Source organism: Gouania willdenowi, chromosome 12 (assembly GCF_900634775.1).
Source record: "Gouania willdenowi chromosome 12, fGouWil2.1, whole genome shotgun sequence".
In the NCBI taxonomy this organism is placed as follows: Eukaryota; Metazoa; Chordata; class Actinopteri; order Blenniiformes; family Gobiesocidae; genus Gouania; species Gouania willdenowi.
This window is the reverse complement of record NC_041055.1, coordinates 32,200,747-32,227,749: the sequence shown is the minus strand read 5'-3', so window position 1 is coordinate 32,227,749 and position 27,003 is coordinate 32,200,747. Positions and strand designations below refer to the sequence as shown.

At 32.8% G+C, this 27,003-nt stretch overlaps 1 long non-coding RNA gene across 1 annotated transcript in view; it reads right to left on the bottom strand.

The window, feature by feature from the left end:
* Window positions 1–4,191: 4,191 nt before the first annotated feature.
* The window catches only part of LOC114473064 (uncharacterized), a 31,860-nt gene continuing 9,048 nt past the window's right edge, over window positions 4,192–27,003 (bottom strand). The window contains exon 3 of the long non-coding RNA XR_003675215.1: window positions 4,192–4,228. This is a non-coding gene — a long non-coding RNA (uncharacterized LOC114473064). The remainder of the gene's footprint in view (window positions 4,229–27,003) is intronic.

The following is a 27,003-nucleotide window of genomic DNA, read 5'->3' as shown; positions in this document are numbered from 1 at the left end:
TTGCAATGCCGCACTGATTTTGCGGGGTTTGCTTGATTTTGCGTTAATAGTTGCTATCGCAACAACGCAAAATCCTGGAGGGACTGAGCAGTTTGTGGATAGCAAGAGAAAGTTGCTTTAGTGATCACTGATCCGCTTCAGAGAGAGTCATTCAGGCAAGTCAGTGTATAGACACGCCCACTCATGAATATGCATAAGCAGGCAGCAAACAACACGTTGGTCAGAAAGTCACTTTTCAGAGGCTAAAACTCTGGAAAACAGGCGCGTTTGGGAGAATAAAGCTCAAATACTATGTCGTCTTTTTTAATTCTTGTTTGGTCCTCGAGTGAAAATGTTTTGTGTTTAAAGCTGATATCCAGAGTTTCTGAGAAACGCCTCGATGTCCCGCCCTCAACAGCTCCACTTCCTCCCCCTGCCTCTGCCAATCTACCAGAAGCCACGCCCCTACTTTTCTGCACGCTCATCGTGGAACATAACAAGGTCGCGTTGGGTCACATTGATATAGATCTATGGATCAGGTAAGAGCCATAATCATATTTACCTGTTTGCTGTTGTGATGCACGACCTTGTTTCCGTGCACAGTTCCACATTCTCTTTGATTGACAGTCTCAAAAACAGGAAGGTGAAGCCGATTGGCTGGACGCACTCAGCGATCGTTTTCATTTATATAGGGGTCTATAGGACGAAGGAGGGACTTCTATAGATGAATGTCTATGAATGACCACCGGTAGTAGAACATAGTAAAAGATTAGTTAGGTATTTTTTCACATTTAAAAAGAATGATACATAAACATAGATTTCTCAGAAACTTCAGCTTTAACAGTGTTGAAAAATCCCACAAATGATTTTTGTTTTAATGACCAACCTGAGGATCAGCTGTCCAGATGGGACCAGTAAGAAAAAGAGTGGTCCCACACTGAGCTGCAGACTGTCCTACATCTGCTTCTCTAGTTGTTCAGAATCTATAATTCTCACAAACATCAGTCATTGCTGCATATTTCTACCAACAATATTCATTTAATAATACAAGGTCAGGGACAAGGTCATGACTAGTGTCCAAAATCCAAGCTTTGTGTCATGTAAAGAACTCAGATATTCACCTGCACAATGTGATCACGTTTACACAGAAACACAGATTTGGTATTTAAAATTTCTTTTCAAAGTTTAGTTTCAGATCAAAAAAACGTTGATGTTTTCTTCCATTGTAGAGTTTAGGATTAACATTTGAAAAGTTTAAAAAACCTTTTCATTTTCCCTAAAGTTCACCTGATGCGTCTTCTTTCACAGACATCATCATTAGAATGATTCACTGATTTACGTAGTTTCACACAGTGAATATTATGTTAATGCAGAGTTTATTCAAAGAGAAACTAAAAAATATCAGCGTTAATTAAGACTCATCATGGTCAGTGATTTAGATGAGAAGATAAACTCTTTGTCCCACAGAGGAAAACATGGTCAAAGAGCTCAGAGAACGTTTCTCTGACTCACTTAAGGTTTTTTTTTGCTGTCAAACAAAGATTCAAACCAGCTCAGAGACACTTAGCGTTGGTTACTATGGATGCATGATGTTGGATATATGCTAACACTTTACAAATCATTTGGCCGATACTGATATTTTCCCAATAATATCGACAGATAGCGATAAAGGTAGGATAATATCGTCCATCACTACTCGTTACCAAATAGTGACAGCTAGTCGGACACATTAGCTTAGTCGATGTTAGCTTCATAGCTGAACTGAACTGTAGCTTCATTATTATTAAACACTCTGTGCCATTGAGTGGGCGGAGCAAAGTCCATGTGATTTCACTGGCCTATCAGAAAAGAAGGGAGGAGCTCCAAAAGAAAAAACTTGTCTATCTGTCGACTGTATCTAACCCATTTGTCCGTCCAGGTGCCCCCCGTCCATTCAACCAACCACAAACCCCAACATTTGACCCACCTATCCATCAATACATCCTTCTATCATCCACCAAACCATCCATCCATCCATTCATCCATCCATCTATTCATCAATCAATCCATCCATTTATCATTCAACCCATGCATCCATTCATTCAACCAACCACAAACCCAACCATTTTGCCTACTCGCTCATCATTACATCCATCTATCCATCCACCCATCCCTCCACCCATCCACCTGCCTGCCCATCCATCCATCCATCCATCCATCCATCCATCCATTTTTCCACCCATGGAATCATCCATCCACAAACCTACCTATCTAGCCATCCATCCATCCATCCATCCATCCATCCATCCATCCACTGTGTTCTGTGGACATTAAATTAAGTTTTATGTGATGACTTTATTGTATTTTTTAATCTGTAAATAAAATCCAGACAATCTGAAACAGGATCACAAACACGTTCCATTTAAATCTCACAGTTCTTTATTTTTAACGGAGGAAAAGAATGAGATGAATTGATGCTGGGAGCAGAAACTACAGTGGGAAAGAGCAGCTTTGTTTAAATCCAAGGAAACACTTTAGAAGGAGGAAGGAGATGATGAGAAGAGCAGAACTCAAACAGATGGTTAATAATTCACGTGGCGTGGAGTCACACACATCCATTCTTTCTTTCTCTGACAGGCGTGAACACATGGGTTCAGACTATAGAACAGTACCAGCTCCAATCCCCTGAAACCATTGTTCATCACTCCGTCATTTGTTATTGTGAAGATGCTAATCTAAGATTTCTGATTCTACAATAATTGAGCAGTGCTCTGTGGGGGAGTATTTCCTGTATGTCCCTGTAGGGAGTGATCACAGCAGATCATCCTCATTGAATACATTCCATCTCAGAATTTAGTTTCTAAATTAAATCAAAACGAGCTGCTTTTTTGTTTTTTCATCCAAACTGATTCAATCCCATAAATAAAAGAATGTTGATCTCAGTGTCTGTGTTATTCAGGTCAGCTTATAATAACTTACAATACGAGCACTTATACAAGTACGTATTCATTTAAATACAGCCATTTTAATTTTACAAATGAGAAATCAAAACTATTTTATTTATTTATTTATTTCAGATCCTGGTTCTCCTTGAAATACCTTCAATCTAATCCACTTTATTCATACAGCACGTTTTACTAGCAACAAGAGTGCTGCACATACATAGTAAAATAATCAATCAATAACAAATCCAAACCAGGCTAAGAAAAATAAGCTAAATAAAAAATAGAGAGAATAGAACTGTAATGGTGAGTTAAAAGCTTGGGAGTAAATATTGGGTTTAAGGCAGGATATAAAGGGTTCTAGTGTGGGGGTCACACTAGGGGGGGTTTAGGAGCGACCACTGAAAAGAGGAACTCACAGACTGCAAATGACACAGAAGTTTGATGTACATCTGTACACGTGACACATGTGTACAGATGTTTTCTACAGAATGATGAAGATTTATTTATTTATTTATTTTTTGTACATGCGGAAAAAGGAGACGAGAGAAGCAGTTTGCTTATCTGGATGTTTTTCATCGATGAAGAATAGTGTCGTGACCTTCACAGAGAAACAGATGATGGAGGAACTAATCAAGAGCTCTCACTGAACATTGTTTTTAAACGTCTGACGAACGTCTCTGATAAAAAACCTTCTACATGTGCTGATGTTGTTCCAACTAATAATCACTTTCATTAAATCCTTCACTGCACAGAACTCATCAAAACACAAAGTAGAAACGTAAAAGCTACAAATATAGAAAATAAAAAGAGACTGAACCAAACATTTAGTAATAAAGGAGCCACAAACGTCCCAGATGTGACAGCTCGTCTGCTTCCCTTTGTATTTTAGACGGATTCTGCAATACAAAGGTTTTTAAAACTGTTCCACATGAAATAATCACATTGTTCAATCACAATAACTGTAACTCAAGCCTATTTTTGCTTATTTTTACTCTTTTTCTGCAACTACACCAAACTTGTCATATTTCAATCTATTTTCATCACTTTTTTTGTCATATTTTTGTTCCTTTTAATGTATTTTGCTACATTTCTCCCATTTCTGACACTTCTACATCACATTTCAATGTCTTTTCTGCACATTTTTTTCCACTTTAAGACATTTTCAGCACTTATAAACCATTTTATGCTCCACCTTTTTTCACCTAATGTCACATATGAATATATTTTTGTCACTTTTAACCTCTTTTTTAATCATATTTCATGCTTATTTTTGACAATTTATTCATACGTAATACCCATTATTTGCCAGTTTAAACTAATTGTTCCTAGTTTTTAAATTATATTCAGAACTTAATGGGTCAATGACAAGGCACCTAAATATTATGTCCAACTGCATTTTTTTTTAGTTATTTAGTTAACATATTTAGTAACGTAGTATATATACGCTCAATTAGATAAAAAAATAAATAAATAAAAGAATACGTTACTTACTAAATTACTTCTTTAATTTATTCTGTTATTCAAAGTGTCAAAATATCATGTGGTGCGACTGTCTGGCCACGACTGTTGTTTTGAAAAAATCTTTAAAATTGCTCTGAATATATTCAAATGTATTTTCTACCCTATTGTAGTTATGTTGTAGTCCTGTATAAAAAGTATTCGTATATTTATTTCCATCATAATATTCATGTAAAACTTGCCGGATGATGAGTATTTTATGAAATATCATGCGGTGCAATGACCCTCATGCTATGAATGTATGAATCCTAATGCTAGCATAAACTAAAGCTGCTCAACAACACGGTGTCACTCTGACAGAATAGCGTGCAGAATAACTGGTGGCGTTAAGCTGGATAAAGTGAGTGTGGCATGTGGGAGGGGTCACACGGACTGACCTTGAGAGCCAATGGGAGCTCACCGAGGCTTTTCCCATCAAGCATCGTTCTGACAGAACATCCCGGAATCACCACTTTTAACTCAGACAACTGAGAGTTTTGCTGTTTGTGACCCCGACAGTTTGAGCAAATGGAGGAAAGAAGCAGCAGTGTGAAGTTAAAAAAAAAAACGTGTTTCTGTGATCCCAGCTGAACATTCAGCGCTACGTTAGCATACGGCACGGATGCTGCAAGGTTACTGCAATCTCATTATTTGAACAAACTTTCAAATAAATTATTAGAATGCACAAAATATTATTTAAGTGAAGAACAATTATATGTATAATGAAGTAAATATGTTTAATTTTTACATATGAGCAATCTTTACATTTTGAAGAAAGTCCCTTTTAGAAATAAACTGAATAATAATCAGATTTTTATTTGCACCCTAGTATATAGTCATCTTAAAAATGTCAATCTTTGTTTTATTCACTAATAAAATGGTTCAAAGTGACCAAAAATGGTGGAAAAGGTGGTGAAATGGGATTTTAAAAACCACAGAAATTGGTAAAAAGTTGCAAATTAGAGTTGATAAAAATAGACAGAAAAAGTGGTAAAAAGGCTTAAAAGCGTAAATATTGTAACAATTGGTTTAAACTGGCAAATAATTGACATGTGGGAAATCATAAATGTGATTGAATTGGTAAAAAAAAGCATGAAATATGGTGAAAAGAGGTTAAAAGTGACAATAATGGGTCAACATATGTGATATTAGGTGTAAAAGTTGTAGAAAGGGTTTATTAGTGATGAACATGTCTGGAAGGTGGAAAAAATGTGTAGAAAAGTCATTAAAATGTGATGTAGAAGTGTCAGAAATGGAGAAATGTAGCAAAAATAATGAATAATTATTAAGTCAAATGCTAATAAATATCTGGGTCTCCTCTTCTGTCCACATGTACCACGCCATGTTTTCTCAGAGAAAAGTGGTCATGTGACCACGTACGTCCTGTCCTGTGACGTGTAATTGTGTAATAAGTGTTTCCATTGAGCGTCAATGATTCAATATTGAAACGTCTGAAACATTTCCTCATGAAAGCGTAAAAAAGGTATTAGCGATATTTGAGTGTTTTTTTTAATACAGGTGTTTCCATAATCAGTTTTTATTGAACTATTTAGATTTTGAGTAAGAGTAATGGAAACACAGCGATAACAGTGTCTCTGAACAGCTAACCAATAAATGTTGGACCCTTTGTTTAAACTCAAAGAACAACAGCCAGGACTACAATAGGACTACATGGAATAATAGCTAATATCCTCCCTAGAGCTATGCTCAATAGATTCTTAAACAAAGCAGCTCCAACATACAGCTTTTATTCACACAGTTTCACTCCTACTGGTTTATCTGAGCTGAGCTCAATAGTTAGTGATTCTGAACCAACAACCTGTCTTTTGGAGTCAATCCCAGCTCAAGTGATTAGCACTAATATATTAAACTGGATAAACATATTATGTACCAGAGGCTTTTAAGATATAGCAGTAATTAAACCTCTCGTTTGGTATCACAGTTAAAAACTTAGGTGTCATCAAAAGCTGTGTTTCCATTACTTTTGGAAATGCACAAAATTTAAATAGTGCAATACAAACTGGTAATGGAAACACCTGAATTAATCAAAAACACTGAAATATCACTAAATAGTTTTTAATGCTTTCATGAGGAGGTTTTTGAGACGTTTCAATATTGAAATTTTAACACTTTTCTACAATTACACGTCACAGGACGTGACGTACGTGGTCACATGAAAGTAACTATAGTAACTTTTACTTTGAGTATTATTTAATTGAGCTACTTTTTACTTGTACTTGAGTATTTTATGTATGACTTATTTGTACTTGTACTTGTGTACAATTTAAATAAAGTAACAGTACTTCTACTTGAGTAGATCTATCTGTACTCTTTAGGATGTTCCAGTGACTCACTAAAAAGTCTCCAGTTAATCCAGATGCTGCAGTTAGAGTTCTAACTGGTACAATGATGCAACAGACTGTCTGTAACTGTGAGAACATGTCAGTAGATTACAGCCAATCCCAGATCAGCAGGAACTTCTACATTTACTCATGATGTCATTAAAAGAGGGTTTTGCTGACATATCTATAAGCATAAAATAAGCTGCACCTAAATCAAGAAAAATGCCAGCAAAGCACGTTGGAGTCCAGGAAAAATCCAAGTGTGGTCGACATCCAGGAGGTGAGCAGTCAGTAGTTCCTCCTAAATCATCGTCTGTCATGCTTTTAAAGGCCCACAGTGTGTGAGTAGGAATGTGGACTTCAGGCACTGCTGTGCATCAGGATGAATAAACCGTGTTTGAGGCACACAAACCAAACATATCACAGCATTCATCTCTAGATTATGATGGATCTATAACGTAGGAGATACATCTGGCTGTCAACACTTTCCCACGCCTCAATAGTTGCACGGAGGGATCTTTTTGATGCTCTGTGTGCACTTTCTAATGACAGCATATATTTATTTAAATGACAAATGTTTGCATAGAAAGTGGCTGCACATCTTTCATCTTCGTGCATGAGAAATATTTTTCATTAAGATTCAAGGGTTTTTTTTTTCATGTTTCCATAGAAAACAAAACGTGTTACTCAGAACCAGAAGCAAACGAGAAAATAAATATTAACTGAAATATGATGATCAAGATTAAATCATGGTTTTTGCCTTTATTTATTGGCATATATGTTAACACTAATTTGTCCTTTGCATTTGACCCATCCCTGAGGAGCAGTTGAGGGTTCAGGGATTCCACAGAGATGGCCCAGGTGAGAATTGTTTCTATCCTCTTTCTGTAAAAAAAAGAAGTTTACATCAACATTTTTAACTTTTCCTCTTTTTTAAGGGGAACCAAAAACAGCACAAGTTTGAATTTTGACTAAAAAAGTTACTAATGATCTAAAAATCTACTAAATGATGTAAAAATCAGGCTGAATGTTTCACTCCAATAGAAAACAATGGGATGTTTACAGGCAGTGTGACATCATCAGTCACATGATTTCAAGATGGAGGAACACAGGCTCTAAAACTGTAAAGTAATCCTATTTTTTAAAGGTAATTAAATGAATATGGCTCATAATAATGTGTTTTGTTATGTATAGATCTACTAATAAGAACATTTCAAAGATATTAGGCCAAACTTGTAAAAATAGTGGAGAATTCTTATAAAAACAAATTTAAAACAAAAGTCTAGAATTTGCGTTCTTAAAAGTTTTTTTTTTTCTGAATTTTGAAAGCCGTTTGATCTCTGCCCTTAGACGCTAACATCTGCTGCCTTCTTTTGCCTAAAATTGCCTGGCCCGACAATTTCTGCGCAGCAGCTAGAATCTCCTATGGTTTTAGGAGAAACATGCATTTTTGTTTCCTCTCTTTTTTGAGCCTTTGGGGATATTTACATATTTAAGTTTATGGGTGTGGACGTTCTGGGGATGCGAACCCATCTTTCCTAAAAGTTTGAAGCAGAAAAACAAAGGTTTCTCTGCCTGAACTGAGAGAGCGATCGATCAATAGTACACACGTGCTTTTCATGGAAATGTCATTCATGTCTCGTGTTCTGCAGAGTAATCTCTAATGTCCGTATTATAAATACGAGCCCTGCGTTTTTTCTGCTTGCTTCACTGGGGAAACGGGGCGACGTCTGTGCCAATAATCATCAATCAAAGACTGACCTTGAGCTGCCGCTGCCAATCAAACTTAGGAAAGGAAACAACAATGGATTTTATAGAGATTAAAAAAAGCTGTCCTGGACCTTCTGCAGTTGTTTTACCACCATTTTTATTTAACAACAGTTCACATCAAGCTGTGAACAGACCTGTAATAATAATAATAATAATAATCATAATAATAATACATCAAAGTCTAAGAAATGTTAGATGCTGACTTTTGTTGATTTTGTTTCCTGTAAAAGTCAAAAGGTCATCGATTAACATATGAAGGTTTTAATGATCAAACAGCCCTATTAAATACAATTTACCCTTTCATTATTTATTATTCTTAGATTTTTTTTGTTTTTACAATCTTAATTTTTCAGTAATTCCACCTATGGTAGTTTTTAGGCATGTCATAGTTAAAAATAAAAAGAACATAGCTCTATTTTGTCAAGTATTGTCCTATTTTGATACATTTTGATTATAATGACTTTTTGTTGGGTATAACATAGAAATAACCTGGCGTTACTAATTGTAATGATAGTGTTCTAGGGTTTAGGGACTTGCTGGTTATGAACCAGGTTGGGATTAGAACCAGTGACCCTCTAATTACAAGCCCACATTGTAAATTCTAAATTTTTACTACATTTTTTACTTGTTTTTGTTGATGTTGTGTTTGTTGGATTTTTGGAGCATGAAGTTTGTTCAATGATGAAAAGGTCAAATGAACGTGAGCTTTTATCTTAAAGAGTAACTCAACCCTGAGGTTTGGTCTGACCTGTGTTTATGGATGGAAAATAAAAAGTAAAAATATCTTGATTATGGGCGGAGCTTCTGGAGCAGTTAAGTCAGGTAACCATACGTCAAGTTTTACCCAGACATCTTTTCACATCGTGTTCAAATTGATTTAAAAACTTGTGAAACGACCAGGTTTCCCTAAGGGACCCTGAACACATCTCTGGAAACACGTTCATATAAAAGAGCGTAACTTTGCTAATATTTGTTCTATCTGAAAAATTCCACCACTTTCTGAAAGCAAACAAGTCGATCTTTAAAGTCAGTATCATGTCATTACAATAATTCTACGCACACGTGACTGAATCATTAAAGATGCTGCTTTGTTTTGATGAGACATACAGTCGAGGAAAAAGATGGATAGAAAGAGAACAAATACTGGTGGATTTAATAAAAAATCCTCCTGGATGATAAAACCTCCATGATTCAGAGGTTTGAAAACAAAGGAGCCACTGGGACAAACTCAAAATATAGTGAGTTAAGAATTAATGTTGTTCTGCTTTTCTGTAGCTAGTTTTTACATGTCTACAGTCATTTGTACCTTTTCAACCTTATGAACAATAACAACATATTTATATTGTATTTTGCCATTACAAGGTAGATTAAAAACAATGTAGAGAATGATGAGTATGCTTTTAGTTGTAGCTTTTAGTAAATTAATTAAGGGGAGTGGGGGGCACACACACGCACACACACACACACACGCACACACACGCACGCGCACGCGCACACACACACACACACACAGGAGACACATTATTCTAAACCAGCTTGACTCAAAATGATTCTGTCCTTAACTTCCTACATTCTAAGTTTCTTCTTTGTTTTGAAACCCTTCTCTGAACCTCCATGGAGGTTTAATCATCCAGGAGGATCTTCCTGCTGAAATAGTGTTGTTATATCCACCAGTATTTGGTTTCTGTTGATCCATGTTTAGTCTTTCTCTTCTCTCTGCTGTGTCTCGTCAAAACACGTGTCACGTGTGCAAAACATTACCGTAAGGACAAGACGATGGCTTCACAGAGCAGTGTTGTAGGACCCAAGACCAGATTTTAAAGCATCTTTACTCGGTGTTAAAGTGCCTGAACACAGAAGACCAGCACTGATTTCTGCTATTCTTCAACTTTACTAATGTGATAATGAGGAGACGAACTTTGTAAGACGATAAATATCTTTGATTCATGCATCAAATGTATTTTAAAGAAACTAAAACGAAAGAGAAAATGTTTCGTTAACCTTTGATTGTTTTTTAAATTCAGTTTTATGGTCTCGGTGCATTTTGATCTCAGGTTAGTCTTGGTCTCAGATGATGTTAACTTTCAGAAACTGGTGGATTTTCTCAGATAAAGCAAAGTTACGCTCCTTTAAATCAACGTGTTCCTGAGATGCGTTCAGAGTCTCTTGGAAACCCGGACACTTTTTAAATCAGGCCTGACATATGGTCACCCTAAATAAAAAAGTAACACTTGATCTTTTTAAAGAGTTATAATAACCTCCACTTTGAGACGGGGAAACGCTCCTTCATTTGGTGATTTATGGTCACAAATAAGTGCTTTCCTGTATCAAAGCCATAGCTTTATGACTTTATCTACAGTGTGCAGTGATCTCACAGATCCAATCACAGATGATCGTTTTGCACAAAGATGAGTTCATAATGACGTAGATTTCATTCTGCTTTCTTTCTTTCTTACAGGAAAGTCACTGACGCTCTCAGATGTGTTATTCACTCTTCATCTGTTGTTTAGTCATGAAACCATGTCATAGCAGCAGCTCAATGTGGGCAGAGAAAGTCGGTGAGTCGGTGGCACTCGGTGAGTAAGCTTAAGGTGACGACGGGTCGACGTAGCTTGACTCCTGATTGGTCACGCTTGTCCCACAGCTCGACTCTTGTCTTCACACCTTTTATTTATAACAGCTCGGTTTAACCCTTGGATAAATACCAATACCTCCACTCTTCCATGAGTGGGTCAAAAATGATAATACTTTTTATTGTATAATGGTCGACTAAAGAGTAATGTCATTTTTGACACAGTCATCACTTTTTATTTTGTCATCAGAACTATTTCAGTGATTTTAGTAAACTAAGTTAGGTGAAGATTTTAGTCGACTAAAATATAAAACTTAAGAGTTTATGCATTTTTGAAAGCTTTAATTACCATTTATTAATCAGATATGAGACGTTATTAAAACTTGTTCCACTTTACATTTATACAAAGTAGATTTGATTGGATTCCTTCTAAAAAAAAAGATGCAAAAATTCTAGTTTAGTTTTAATCAGTCATGGAAAATATCAGTATATTTTCATTACGTTTTTGTTGAAGTCAGTCAACAATAACAGTTTGATCCCACTTATGGAAAAGTTGTGATTCAAAAACTGCAATTTCTTAAAATATGTATTGTTTTTTTCTTAAAAACGCAAATTGCTTTATGTCACAAACATGTTTTATGAAGAATACCTGAAATTTAAATGTCCAAGATTTTTAGAAATAACCCTCTGGGTCATTTTAGACCTCATCAAAGGGTTAAAAACATTTAACTTACAGCTGCTTGTGATGATAAATATCATTTTTAAAAACTGTTCTCATGGATCCTCTGATAGAGATTTACCCACAGAAAAATGTCCAGGGTAAGATAGTTTTACCATCACAATGGGTTTGTTGTGAAATGGTCATGTGACTTCAACTTCTCAAAGTTTTCATGCACTGCATTGTGGGATTTGAAAAGTTCCTTTAAAAAGTGTTGTTTTACTTAATTCTCAGTGAGTTCCTGTGTTTCTTTATCAGACAAAGAGGAGGAAGTGACTCTTTTGAAGTTTTTTTTTGTTTTATGTTTGTTTCCATGGTTTCCCAGTGATATGACGTCACTCTGCAGGACATACTCTATAAGCCAGGGGTTCTCAACCTTGGGGTCAGGACCCTATTTGGGGTTGCGAGACAGATGGTTTCCAAATTCTTTCAAGACATTAGGAATAGTTTGTCATATTTTAACCTATTTTCATCACTTTTTTGCCATATTTTTGCTCCTTTTAATGCATTTTTGCATTTCTGACACTTCTACATTAAATTTCAATGCCTTTTTTTGCACTTACCATCACTTTTCTACCTATGTTGACCCATTATTGTCACTTTTAACCTCTTTTCACCAAATTCCATGATTATTTTTGCCCATTTAATCACATTCATGATTTGTCATGCACATTATTTGCCAGTTAAACTAATTGTTCCTACTTTTTAAACATTTCTATCGTGACACTTTGAATCCTTTTTACCACTTTTTTTTGTCCGTTTTTTTCCCCTGTAGTTTGCACTTTGAACCAATTTCTGTGGTTTTTAAAATCCCATTTCACCTCCTTTTCCACCATTTTAATCACTTTGAACTCATTTTATTTGTGATTAAAACCAGAATTTCCATCTTTAAGATGACTATAATAATAATAATAATAAACTTGAAGAATAAATAAATGTGGTTATCACAGATTCATAGAACAATGGACCATTGTTTTGCTGACTTTATAGATGGACCCCAAAAATCTCTCCCCTTTATTCCACCTTATAGATGGTACAGTGGGGGTCCCGACTCTATGGGACCTTTATTTTGGGGGTCATGGCCTGAAAAGGTTAAGAACCACTGGTTTAAACCAAAAATAAACATCTGCCAGTATTTTGTTCCATCTTTCAGTCAATGAAAACAACAGAAATGTGTTGTGAATAAAGATACAGTTTAAAAATGTTAATTAGCTTTGAATGTACATTCCATTTTAAAGATGAGTAGCATTCCATAGACAGGTTTCAAATCACCACATTTATGAAGATGTAATAATGAATCACTAACTCCACCAGTGTTTGTATCCATCCATCCATTTTCATACCCGCTTATTCCCGTTTAAAAGGGTCGCGGGGTGCCAATATCCAGCTCTCATAGGGCACTGGGCGGGGGTACACCCTGGACAGGGCGCCAGTCCATCACAGGGCAACACAGACACAGACAACCACTCACTCTCTCATTCACTCCTATGGGCAATTTAGAGACTCCAATTAACCTTACAGTCATGTTTTTGGATTGTGGGAGGAAGCCGGAGTACCCGGAGGAAACCCACGCAGAAAGGACCCAAGTCCACCCCAGGGCTTGAACCCAGGACCTTCTTGCTGTGAGGCGGACGTGCTAACCACTAAGCCACCGTGCGCCCTGTGTTTGTATCCATGAACAGTTTTTCACATTCATCAGCCTGCAGCAGACTGGAACTAACAGAAAAGTTATAGTTTGGAGAATAGTTAAGTTTGTGTCCTTGGTCTGAAAGTTTTCCTTTCTTTTGTTTGTGGTTTGCACTTACACTACTTTAAAATACTCATGTTCATCCAAAAAAACACATTTGTGTCAACAAAGACTAAAATCGTCTTGTGTGTCATCTTGTTTGCATCATTATTGTGTTTAAATGTACAGAAGGATGCATTAAAATTAAAGTAGCACTAAAATAAAAACAAGTGTTCACTGCAGGCGCTGCATTGTTAGGGAAGCTTTAAAATCTCTTTTCAAAGGGAATCACTGTGGACTGTGGAGCCATGTGGAATCTTTACCTTGTTAATGTTAGCATGCGGTTGTGTGTCTGGGAATGGGAGTGAACTGGATTCATCAAGTGCTCCATGAAGAGCTTGCCTCAGGGACCAGGATTCCTTTCAACTGTAGAAATAGACCAATGTCTTTGAAAAGTCCTCCAGAGTCCTCTTCCTTCCCCTGAGGAGGAAGACGAACGGGGTACAATGCGACTCATGTGTGGGAGTGAAGATGAAGATTGTGCATGTGAGGTAAATATCAGTGCACGTGCACGTGGAGGTGGAAGCAAAGCCTGAGCTTATCTCACATCACACACTGTAAGATCTGCTGATGTGTCTTTGTGAATGTGATTGAAGGCTAGTCAGTACTTCAGCTCCTTTAAAGCACGTCGGTCAAACTCTGGGTCCAGGGGCCAAATGCGGCCCTTTAGTGCATCCAATTCGGTCCACGAGAAGAAGTAAAAAAAGTCAAAGAAACCATCGATCATTGTGTAACATACAAACTAATCAGTTGTAGATATCTTCAAAATAATACACATATTAAATGAAACTCCAAAATAATCGTAGGGCTCACAATTCCCCCATGATTATATGACATGTTGGCAGTCATTTTTAATGTGAAATTGTTAAAATAACCTCACAATTTTTCCCAAAATTCTGCAATTTTCTTGAAATTATTTCACAAAAAATCACCGAATTACGTAAAAAAATGGCCTAAAAATAAAACAAATTGAAAATAAAGACCCTGCAGGGACGAATATATGTCACTTATTGATTTGATATTATCAGTGCCGTAAATATTTAATCATTTATTTATATGTGGAAGTGCAAATGAGAGCACAAAAATAACAAATTTTCCCACCTAAAATCTGCGGTCCTCTTAGGATGAACTGCTCCGTATTTGGCCCCTGAACTAAAATGAGTTTGACACCGTTGCTTTAGGAAGGAAAAGTGTGGGTGCAGCAGAATAACCCCATGTCTGTGTGGTTTAACTTATTACTAATTAAGACAAGTTAAGGTAGAAATAAGTGTGTAACAACTACTCAATTATGATTAGTAAACAACATTTTTTTCAAATGACATTTATAGCAAGAGTAATTAGCATTTCCTGAAATGAAAAATGAAAGTGACGAAGCGTAGCTAAAACACACACACACACACACACACACACACACACACACACACACACACACACACACACACACACACACACACACACACACACACACACACTCTCTCTCTCTCTCTCTCTCTATCTCTCTCTCTGCTGGAGCCAATCAGAAGCAAGCATCCTGGACCCAACCATTGCTTGGCAACCGCTGATATGCCATGGTTACGTTTGCCATGGTAGCGGTTGCCAAAATTGAAAGTAAGGCTAAGGTACGGCATCAACACAGCGGAAAAAATTTAAATCAACTCAAAATGGAGGTAATAAAAAGGGAAAAAATTTAAATAAGTATTATAGCCTTACCTCAGATTTTGGGTGAATTTTTCATTTTTTGTGCCTTACTGCATTCTTAGCTCGTTTTCAGTATGTGCATTATATTTACAGTAGTTTTTAGGGTCTAAGGATGGTCTTAACTAATTTTTATTTTTTTTATTTAATTTTGATTTTATGCCTTACTATAGGCTTACCGTAAGGAATGAAATCAAAAAATTAAAAAAAATAAAAATAAATTGAGTTAGGACCATCATTAGACCCTAAAAACTACTGCAAATATAATGCACATAATTAAACAGGGCTAAAAATAAAGTAAGGCACAAAAAATGACAAAAAAAAAAAAAAAAAAAATCACCCAAAATCAAAAGTAAGGCTATAGCAAGGCATATTTTTTCAAAAATTTCCAAAAAAAAAAAAAATTGCGTTAGGACCATCATTAGATCCAAAAAACTACTGCAAATATAATGCACATACTTAAAATGGGCAAAGAAAGCAGTAAGGCACAAAAAATGACAAAAAACTAAATTCACCTAAAATCAAAAGTAAGGCTATAACAATGCATTTTTTTTTCAAAAATTTCCAAAAAAAAAAATTGAGTTAGGACCATCATTAGACCCTAAAAACTAGTGCAAATATAATGCACATACTTAAAATAGGCAAAGAAAGCAGAAAGGCACAAAAAATAACAAAAAACTAAAATTAGCCAAAATCAAAAGTAAGGCTATAACAAGGCATATTTTTTCAAAAAATTTCGAAAAAAAAAAAATTGAGTTAGGACCATCATTAGACCCTAAAAACTACTGCAAATATAATGCACATACTTAAAATGGGCAAAGAAAGCAGAAAGGCACAAAAAAACTAAATTAGCCAAAATCAAAAGTAAGGCTATAACAAGGCATATTTTTTCAAAAATTTCCAAAAAAAAAAAATTGAGTTAGGACCATCATTAGACACTAAAAACTACTGCAAATATAATGCACATACTTAAAATTGGCAAAGAAAGCAGAAAGGCACAAAAAATAACAAAAAACTAAAATTAGCCAAAATCAAAAGTAAGGCTATAACAAGGCATATTTTTTCAAAAATTTCCAAAAAAAAAAATTGAGTTAGGACCATCATTAGACCCTAAAAACTACTGCAAATATAATGCACATACTTAAAATGGGCAAAGAAAGCAGAAAGGCACAAAAAATAACAAAAAACTAAAATTAGCCAAAATCAAAAGCAAGGCATATTTTTTCAAAAATTTCCAAAAAAAAAAATTGAGTTAGGACCATCATTAGACCCTAAAAACTAGTGCAAATATAATGCACATACTTAAAATGGGCAAAGAAAGCAGAAAGGCACAAAAAATAACAAAAAACTAAAATTAGCCAAAATCAAAAGTAAGGCTATAACAAGGCATATTTTTTTCAAAAATTTCCAAAAAAAAAAAATTGAGTTAGGACCATCATTAGACCCTAAAAACTACTGCAAATATAATGCACATACTTAAAATGGGCAAAGAAAGCAGAAAGGCACAAAAAATAACAAAAAACTAAAATCAGCCAAAATCAAAAGTAAGGCTATAACAAGGCATATTTTTTCAAAAAATTTCGAAAAAAAAAAAAATTGAGTTAGGACCATCATTAGACCCTAAAAACTACTGCAAATATAATGCACATACTTAAAATGGGCAAAGAAAGCAGAAAGGCACAAAAAATAACAAAAAACTAAAATTAGCCAAACTCAAAAGTAAGGCTATAACAAGGCATTTTTTTTTCAAAAATTTCCAAAAAAAAAAATTGAGTTAGGACCATCATTAGACCCTAAAAACTAGTGCAAATATAATGCACATACTTAAAATGGGCTAAGAAAGCAGAAAGGCACAAAAAATGACAAAAAACTAAAATCAGCCAAAATCAAAAGTAAGGCTATAACAAGGCATATTTTTTCAAAAATTTCCAAAAAAAAAAAATTGAGTTAGGACCATCATTAGACCCTAAAAACTACTGCAAATATAATGCACATACATAAAATGGGCAAAGAAAGCAGTAAGGCACAAAAAATGACAAAAAATAAAATCAGCCAAAATCAAAAGTAAGGCTATAACAAGGCATATTTTTTCAAAAATTTCCAAAAAAAAAAAATTGAGTTAGGACCATCATTAGACCCTAAAAACTACTGCAAATATAATGCACATACTTAAAATGGGCAAAGAAAGCAGAAAGGCACAAAAAATAACAAAAAACTAAAATTAGCCTAAAATCAAAAGTAAGGCTATAACAAGGCATTTTTTTTCAAAAATTTCCAAAAAAAAAAATTGAGTTAGGACCATCATTAGACCCTAAAAAACTACTGCAAATATAATGCACATACTTAAAATGGGCAAAGAAAGCAGAAAGGCACAAAAAATGACAAAAAACTAAAATTAGCCAAAATCAAAAGTAAGGCTATAACAAGGCATATTTTTTCAAAAATTTCCAAAAAAAAAAAATTGAGTTAGGACCATCATTAGACACTAAAAACTAGTGCAAATATAATGCACATACTTAAAATGGGCTAAGTAAGCAGAAAGGCACAAAAAATGACAAAAAACTAAAATCAGCCAAAATCAAAAGTAAGGCTATAACAAGGCATATTTTTTCAAAAATTTCCAAAAAAAAAAAATTGAGTTAGGACCATCATTAGACCCTAAAAACTACTGCAAATATAATGCACATACTTAAAATGGGCTAAGAAAGCAGAAAGGCACAAAAAACTAAAATTAGCCAAAATCAAAAGTAAGGCTATAACAAGGCATATTTTTTCAAAAATTTCCAAAAAAAAAAAATTGAGTTAGGACCATCATTAGACCCTAAAAACTACTGCAAATATAATGCACATACTTAAAATGGGCAAAGAAAGCAGAAAGGCACAAAAAATAACAAAAAACTAAAATTAGCCAAAATCAAAAGTAAGGCTATAACAAGGCATATTTTTTTCAAAAATTTCCAAAAAAAAAAATTGAGTTAGGACCATCATTAGACCCTAAAAACTACTGCAAATATAATGCACATACTTAAAATGGGCTAAGAAAGCAGTAAGGCACAAAAAACTAAAATTAGCCAAAATCAAAAGTAAGGCTATAACAAGGCATATTTTTTCAAAAATTTCCAAAAAAAAAAAATTGAGTTAGGACCATCATTAGACCCTAAAAACTACTGCAAATATAATGCACATACTTAAAATGGGCAAAGAAAGCAGAAAGGCACAAAAAACTAAAATTAGCCAAAATCAAAAGTAAGGCTATAACAAGGCATTTTTTTTCCAAAAATTTCCAAAAAAAAAAATTGAGTTAGGACCATCATTAGACCCTAAAAACTAGTGCAAATATAATGCACATACTTAAAATGGGCTAAGAAAGCAGAAAGGCACAAAAAATGACAAAAAACTAAAATCAGCCAAAATCAAAAGTAAGGCTATAAGGCATATTTTTTCAAAAATTTCCAAAAAAAAAAAATTGAGTTAGGACCATCATTAGACCCTAAAAACTAGTGCAAATATAATGCACATACTTAAAATGGGCAAAGAAAGCAGAAAGGCACAAAAAATAATAAAAAACTAAAATTAGCCAAAATCAAAAGTAAGGCTATAACAAGGCATTTTTTTTCAAAAAATTTCCAAAAAAAAAAATTGAGTTAGGACCATCATTAGACCCTAAAAACTAGTGCAAATATAATGCACATACTTAAAATGGGCAAAGAAAGCAGAAAGGCACAAAAAATGACAAAAAACTAAAATCAGCCAAAATCAAAAGTAAGGCTATAACAAGGCATATTTTTTCAAAAATTTCCAAAAAAAAAAAATTGAGTTAGGACCATCATTAGACCCTAAAAACTAGTGCAAATATAATGCACATACTTAAAATGGGCAAAGAAAGCAGAAAGGCACAAAAAATAACAAAAAACTAAAATTAGCCAAAATCAAAAGTAAGGCTATAACAAGGCATATTTTTTCAAAAAATTTCGAAAAAAAAAAAATTGAGTTAGGACCATCATTAGACCCTAAAAACTACTGCAAATATAATGCACATACCTAAAATGGGCTAAGAAAGCAGTAAGGCACAAAAAATGACAAAAAACTAAATTCACCTAAAATCAAAAGTAAGGCTATAACAAGGCATTTTTTTTCCAAAAATTTCCAAAAAAAAAAATTGAGTTAGGACCATCATTAGACCCTAAAAACTACTGCAAATATAATGCACATACTTAAAATGGGCAAAGAAAGCAGAAAGGCACAAAAAATGACAAAAAACTAAAATCAGCCAAAATCAAAAGTAAGGCTATAACAAGGCATATTTTTTCAAAAATTTCCAAAAAAAAAAATTGAGTTAGGACCATCATTAGACCCTAAAAACTACTGCAAATATAATGCACATACTTAAAATGGGCAAAGAAAGCAGAAAGGCACAAAAAATAACAAAAAACTAAAATTAGCCAAAATCAAAAGTAAGGCTATAACAAGGCATTTTTTTTTCAAAAATTTCCAAAAAAAAAAATTGAGTTAGGACCATCATTAGACCCTAAAAACTAGTGCAAATATAATGCACATACTTAAAATGGGCAAAGAAAGCAGAAAGGCACAAAAAATAACAAAAAACTAAAATTAGCCAAAATCAAAAGTAAGGCTATAACAAGGCATATTTTTTTCAAAAATTTCCAAAAAAAAAAAATTGAGTTAGGACCATCATTAGACCCTAAAAACTACTGCAAATATAATGCACATACTTAAAATGGGCTAAGAAAGCAGAAAGGCACAAAAAATGACAAAAAACTAAAATCAGCCAAAATCAAAAGTAAGGCTATAACAAGGCATATTTTTTCAAAAATTTCCAAAAAAAAAAAATTGAGTTAGGACCATCATTAGACCCTAAAAACTACTGCAAATATAATGCACATACTTAAAATGGGCTAAGAAAGCAGAAAGGCACAAAAAATAACAAAAAACTAAAATTAGCCAAAATCAAAAGTAAGGCTATAACAAGGCATTTTTTTTAAAAAATTTCCAAAAAAAAAAATTGAGTTAGGACCATCATTAGACCCTAAAAACTAGTGCAAATATAATGCACATACTTAAAATGGGCAAAGAAAGCAGAAAGGCACAAAAAATGACAAAAAACTAAAATTAGCCAAAATCAAAAGTAAGGCTATAACAAGGCATTTTTTTTTCAAAAATTTCCAAAAAAAAAAAATTGAGTTAGGACCATCATTAGACCCTAAAAACTAGTGCAAATATAATGCACATACTTAAAATGGGCAAAGAAAGCAGAAAGGCACAAAAAATAACAAAAAACTAAAATTAGCCAAAATCAAAAGTAAGGCTATAACAAGGCATTTTTTTTTCAAAAATTTCCAAAAAAAAAAATTGAGTTAGGACCATCATTAGACCCTAAAAACTAGTGCAAATATAATGCACATACTTAAAATGGGCAAAGAAAGCAGAAAGGCACAAAAAATGACAAAAAACTAAAATCAGCCAAAATCAAAAGTAAGGCTATAACAAGGCATATTTTTTCAAAAATTTCCAAAAAAAAAAAATTGAGTTAGGACCATCATTAGACCCTAAAAACTACTGCAAATATAATGCACATACTTAAAATGGGCAAAGAAAGCAGAAAGGCACAAAAAATAACAAAAAACTAAAATTAACCAAAATCAAAAGTAAGGCTATAACAAGGCATTTTTTTTCAAAAATTTCCAAAAAAAAAAAATTGAGTTAGGACCATCATTAGACCCTAAAAACTAGCGCAAATATAATGCACATACTTAAAATGGGCTAAGAAAGCAGAAAGGCACAAAAAATGACAAAAAACTAAAATCAGCCAAAATCAAAAGTAAGGCTATAACAAGGCATATTTTTTCAAAAATTTCCAAAAAAAAAAAATTGAGTTAGGACCATCATTAGACCCTAAAAACTACTGCAAATATAATGCACATACTTAAAATGGGCAAAGAAAGCAGAAAGGCACAAAAAATAACAAAAAACTAAAATTAGCCAAAATCAAAAGTAAGGCTATAACAAGGCATTTTTTTTCAAAAATTTCCAAAAAAAAAAAATTGAGTTAGGACCATCATTAGACCCTAAAAACTAGTGCAAATATAATGCACATACTTAAAATGGGCAAAGAAAGCAGAAAGGCACAAAAAATAACAAAAAACTAAAATTAGCCAAAATCAAAAGTAAGGCTATAACAAGGCATATTTTTTCAAAAATTTCCAAAAAAAAAAAAATTGAGTTAGGACCATCATTAGACCCTAAAAACTACTGCAAATATAATGCACATACTTAAAATGGGCAAAGAAAGCAGAAAGGCACAAAAAATAACAAAAAACTAAAATTAGCCAAAATCAAAAGTAAGGCTATAACAAGGCATTTTTTTTTCAAAAATTTCCAAAAAAAAAAATTGAGTTAGGACCATCATTAGACCCTAAAAACTAGTGCAAATATAATGCACATACTTAAAATGGGCTAAGAAAGCAGAAAGGCACAAAAAATGACAAAAAACTAAAATCAGCCAAAATCAAAAGTAAGGCTATAACAAGGCATATTTTTTCAAAAATTTCCAAAAAAAAAAATTGAGTTAGGACCATCATTAGACCCTAAAAACTACTGCAAATAAAATGCACATACTTAAAATGGGCAAAGAAAGCAGTAAGGCACAAAAAATGACAAAAAACTAAAATCAGCCAAAATCAAAAGTAAGGCTATAACAAGGCATATTTTTTCAAAAATTTCGAAAAAAAAAAAATTGAGTTAGGACCATCATTAGACCCTAAAAAACTACTGCAAATATAATGCACATACCTAAAATGGGCTAAGAAAGCAGTAAGGCACAAAAAATGACAAAAAACTAAATTCACCTAAAATCAAAAGTAAGGCTATAACAAGGCATTTTTTTTTCAAAAATTTCCAAAAAAAAAAATTGAGTTAGGACCATCATTAGACCCTAAAAACTACTGCAAATATAATGCACATACTTAAAATGGGCAAAGAAAGCAGAAAGGCACAAAAAATAACAAAAAACTAAAATTAGCCAAAATCAAAAGTAAGGCTATAACAAGGCATTTTTTTTCAAAAATTTCCAAAAAAAAAAATTGAGTTAGGACCATCATTAGACCCTAAAAACTACTGCAAATATAATGCACATACTTAAAATGGGCAAAGAAAGCAGAAAGGCACAAAAAATAACAAAAAAACTAAAATTAGCCAAAATCAAAAGTAAGGCTATAACAAGGCATATTTTTTCAAAAATTTCCAAAAAAAAAAAATTGAGTTAGGACCATCATTAGACCCTAAAAACTACTGCAAATATAATGCACATACTTAAAATGGGCAAAGAAAGCAGAAAGGCACAAAAAATAACAAAAAACTAAAATTAGCCAAAATCAAAAGTAAGGCTATAACAAGGCATATTTTTTCAAAAATTTCCAAAAAAAAAAATTGAGTTAGGACCATCATTAGACCCTAAAAACTACTGCAAATATAATGCACATACTTAAAATGGGAAAAGAAAGCAGAAAGGCACAAAAAATAACAAAAAACTAAAATTAGCCAAAATCAAAAGTAAGGCTATAACAAGGCATTTTTTTTTCAAAAATTTCCAAAAAAAAAAATTGAGTTAGGACCATCATTAGACCCTAAAAACTACTGCAAATATAATGCACATACTTAAAATGGGCAAAGAAAGCAGAAAGGCACAAAAAATAACAAAAAACTAAAATTAGCCAAAATCAAAAGTAAGGCTATAACAAGGCATTTTTTTTTAAAAATTTCAAAAAAAAAAAATTGAGTTAGGACCATCATTAGACCCTAAAAACTAGTGCAAATATAATGCACATACTTAAAATGGGCAAAGAAAGCAGAAAGGCACAAAAAATGACAAAAAACTAAAATTAGCCAAAATCAAAAGTAAGGCTATAACAAGGCATATTTTTTCAAAAATTTCCAAAAAAAAAAAATTGAGTTAGGACCATCATTAGACCCTAAAAACTACTGCAAATATAATGCACATACTTAAAATGGGCAAAGAAAGCAGAAAGGCACAAAAAATAACAAAAAACTAAAATTAGCCAAAATTAAAAGTAAGGCTATAACAAGGCATATTTTTTTCAAAAATTTCCAAAAAAAAAAAATTGAGTTAGGACCATCATTAGACCCTAAAAACTACTGCAAATATAATGCACATACTTAAAATGGGCAAAGAAAGCAGAAAGGCACAAAAAATGACAAAAAACTAAAATCAGCCAAAATCAAAAGTAAGGCTATAACAAGGCATTTTTTTTTCAAAAATTTCCAAAAAAAAAAATTGAGTTAGGACCATCATTAGACCCTAAAAACTACTGCAAATATAATGCACATACTTAAAATGGGCAAAGAAAGCAGAAAGGCACAAAAAATAACAAAAAACTAAAATTAGCCAAAATCAAAGTAAGGCTATAACAAGGCATTTTTTTTCAAAAATTTCCAAAAAAAAAAATTGAGTTAGGACCATCATTAGACCCTAAAAACTAGTGCAAATATAATGCACATACTTAAAATGGGCAAAGAAAGCAGAAAGGCACAAAAAATGACAAAAAACAAAAAACAACAAAAATCAAAAGTAAGGCTATAACAAGGCATATTTTTTCAAAAATTTCCAAAAAAAAAAATTGAGTTAGGACCATCATTAGACCCTAAAAACTAGTGCAAATATAATGCACATACTTAAAATGGGCTAAGAAAGCAGAAAGGCACAAAAAATGACAAAAAACTAAAATCAGCCAAAATCAAAAGTAAGGCTATAACAAGGCATATTTTTTTCAAAAATTTCCAAAAAAAAAAATTGAGTTAGGACCATCATTAGACCCTAAAAACTACTGCAAATATAATGCACATACTTAAAATGGGCTAAGAAAGCAGAAAGGCACAAAAAATGACAAAAAACTAAAATCAGCCAAAATCAAAAGTAAGGCTATAACAAGGCATATTTTTTTCAAAAATTTCCAAAAAAAAAAATTGAGTTAGGACCATCATTAGACCCTAAAAACTACTGCAAATATAATGCACATACTTAAAATGGGCAAAGAAAGCAGAAAGGCACAAAAAATACAAAAAACTAAAATCAGCCAAAATCAAAAGTAAGGCTATAACAAGGCATTTTTTTCAAAAATTTCCAAAAAAAAAAATTGAGTTAGGACCATCATTAGACCCTAAAAACTACTGCAAATATAATGCACATACTTAAAATGGGCAAAGAAAGCAGAAAGGCACAAAAAATAACAAAAAACTAAAATTAGCCAAAATCAAAAGTAAGGCTATAACAAGGCATTTTTTTTCAAAAATTTCCAAAAAAAAAAAATTGAGTTAGGACCATCATTAGACCCTAAAAACTAGTGCAAATATAATGCACATACTTAAAATGGGCAAAGAAAGCAGAAAGGCACAAAAAATAACAAAAAACTAAAATTAGCCAAAATCAAAAGTAAGGCTATAACAAGGCATATTTTTTCAAAAATTTCCAAAAAAAAAAATTGAGTTAGGACCATCATTAGACCCTAAAAACTAGTGCAAATATAATGCACATACTTAAAATGGGCTAAGAAAGCAGAAAGGCACAAAAAATGACAAAAAACTAAAATCAGCCAAAATCAAAAGTAAGGCTATAACAAGGCATATTTTTTCAAAAATTTCCAAAAAAAAAAATTGAGTTAGGACCATCATTAGACCCTAAAAACTACTGCAAATATAATGCACATACTTAAAATGGGCTAAAGAAAGCAGAAAGGCACAAAAAATAACAAAAACTAAAATTAGCCAAAATCAAAAGTAAGGCTATAACAAGGCATATTTTTTCAAAAATTTCCAAAAAAAAAAATTGAGTTAGGACCATCATTAGACCCTAAAAACTACTGCAAATATAATGCACATACTTAAAATGGGCAAAGAAAGCAGTAAGGCACAAAAAATGACAAAAAACTAAAATTAGCCAAAATCAAAAGTAAGGCTATAACAAGGCATATTTTTTCAAAAATTTCCAAAAAAAAAAAATTGAGTTAGGACCATCATTAGACCCTAAAAACTACTGCAAATATAATGCACATACTTAAAATGGGCAAAGAAAGCAGAAAGGCACAAAAAATAACAAAAAACTAAAATTAGCCAAAATCAAAAGTAAGGCTATAACAAGGCATATTTTTTCAAAAATTTCCAAAAAAAAAAAATTGAGTTAGGACCATCATTAGACCCTAAAAACTACTGCAAATATAATGCACATACTTAAAATGGGCAAAGAAAGCAGAAAGGCACAAAAAATAACAAAAAACTAAAATTAGCCAAAATCAAAAGTAAGGCTATAACAAGGCATTTTTTTTCAAAAATTTCCAAAAAAAAAAAAATTGAGTTAGGACCATCATTAGACCCTAAAAACTAGTGCAAATATAATGCACATACTTAAAATGGGCAAAGAAAGCAGAAAGGCACAAAAAATAACAAAAAACTAAAATTAGCCAAAATCAAAAGTAAGGCTATAACAAGGCATTTTTTTTCAAAAATTTCCAAAAAAAAAAAATTGAGTTAGGACCATCATTAGACCCTAAAAACTACTAAAAAATATAATGCACATACTTAAAATGGAAGCAAAGAAAGCAGAAAGCACAAAAAATAACAAAAAACTAAATTAGCCAAAATTAAAAGTAAGGCTATAACAAGGCATATTTTTTCAAAAATTTCCAAAAAAAAAAATTGAGTTAGGACCATCATAGACCCTAAAAACTACTGCAAATATAATGCACATACTTAAAATGGGAAAAGAAAGCAGAAAGGAGAAGGCACAAAAAATAACAAAAAACTAAATTAGCCAAAATCAAAAGTAGGCTATAACAAGGCATTTTTTTTTCAAAAATTTACAAAAAAAAAAATTGAGTTAGGACATCATTAGACCCTAAAAACTACTTGCAAATATAATGCACATACTTAAAATGGCTAAAGAAAGCAGAAAGGCACAAAAAATAACAAAAAACTAAAATTAGCCAAAATCAAAAGTAAGGCTATAACAAGGCATTTTTTTTTCAAAAATTTTCAAAAAAAAAAATTGAGTTAGGACCATCATTAGACCCTAAAAACTAGTGCAAATATAATGCACATACTTAAAATGGCAAAGAAAGCAGAAAGGCACAAAAAAAAACAAAAACTAAAATTAGCCAAAATCAAAAAGTAAAGGCTTTAACAAGGCATATTTTTTCAAAAATTTCCAAAAAAAAAAAAAATTGAGTTAGGACCATCATTAAACCCTAAAAACTACTGCAAATATAATGCACATACTTAAAATGGGCAGAGAAAGCAGAAAGGCACAAAAAATAACAAAAAACTAAAATCAGCCAAAATCAAAAGTAAGGCTATAACAAGGCATATTTTTTCAAAAATTTCGAAAAAAAAAAATTGAGTTAGGACCATCATTAGACCCTAAAAACTACTGCAAATATAATGCACATACCTAAAATGGGCTAAGAAAGCAGGAAGGCACAAAAAATGACAAAAAACTAAATTCACCTAAAATTAAAAGTAAGGCTATAACAAGGCATTTTTTTTCCAAAAATTTCCAAAAAAAAAAATTGAGTTAGGACCATCATTAGACCCTAAAAACTACTGCAAATATAATGCACATACTTAAAATGGGCAAAGAAAGCAGAAAGGCACAAAAAAATAACAAAAAACTAAAATTAGCCAAAATCAAAAGT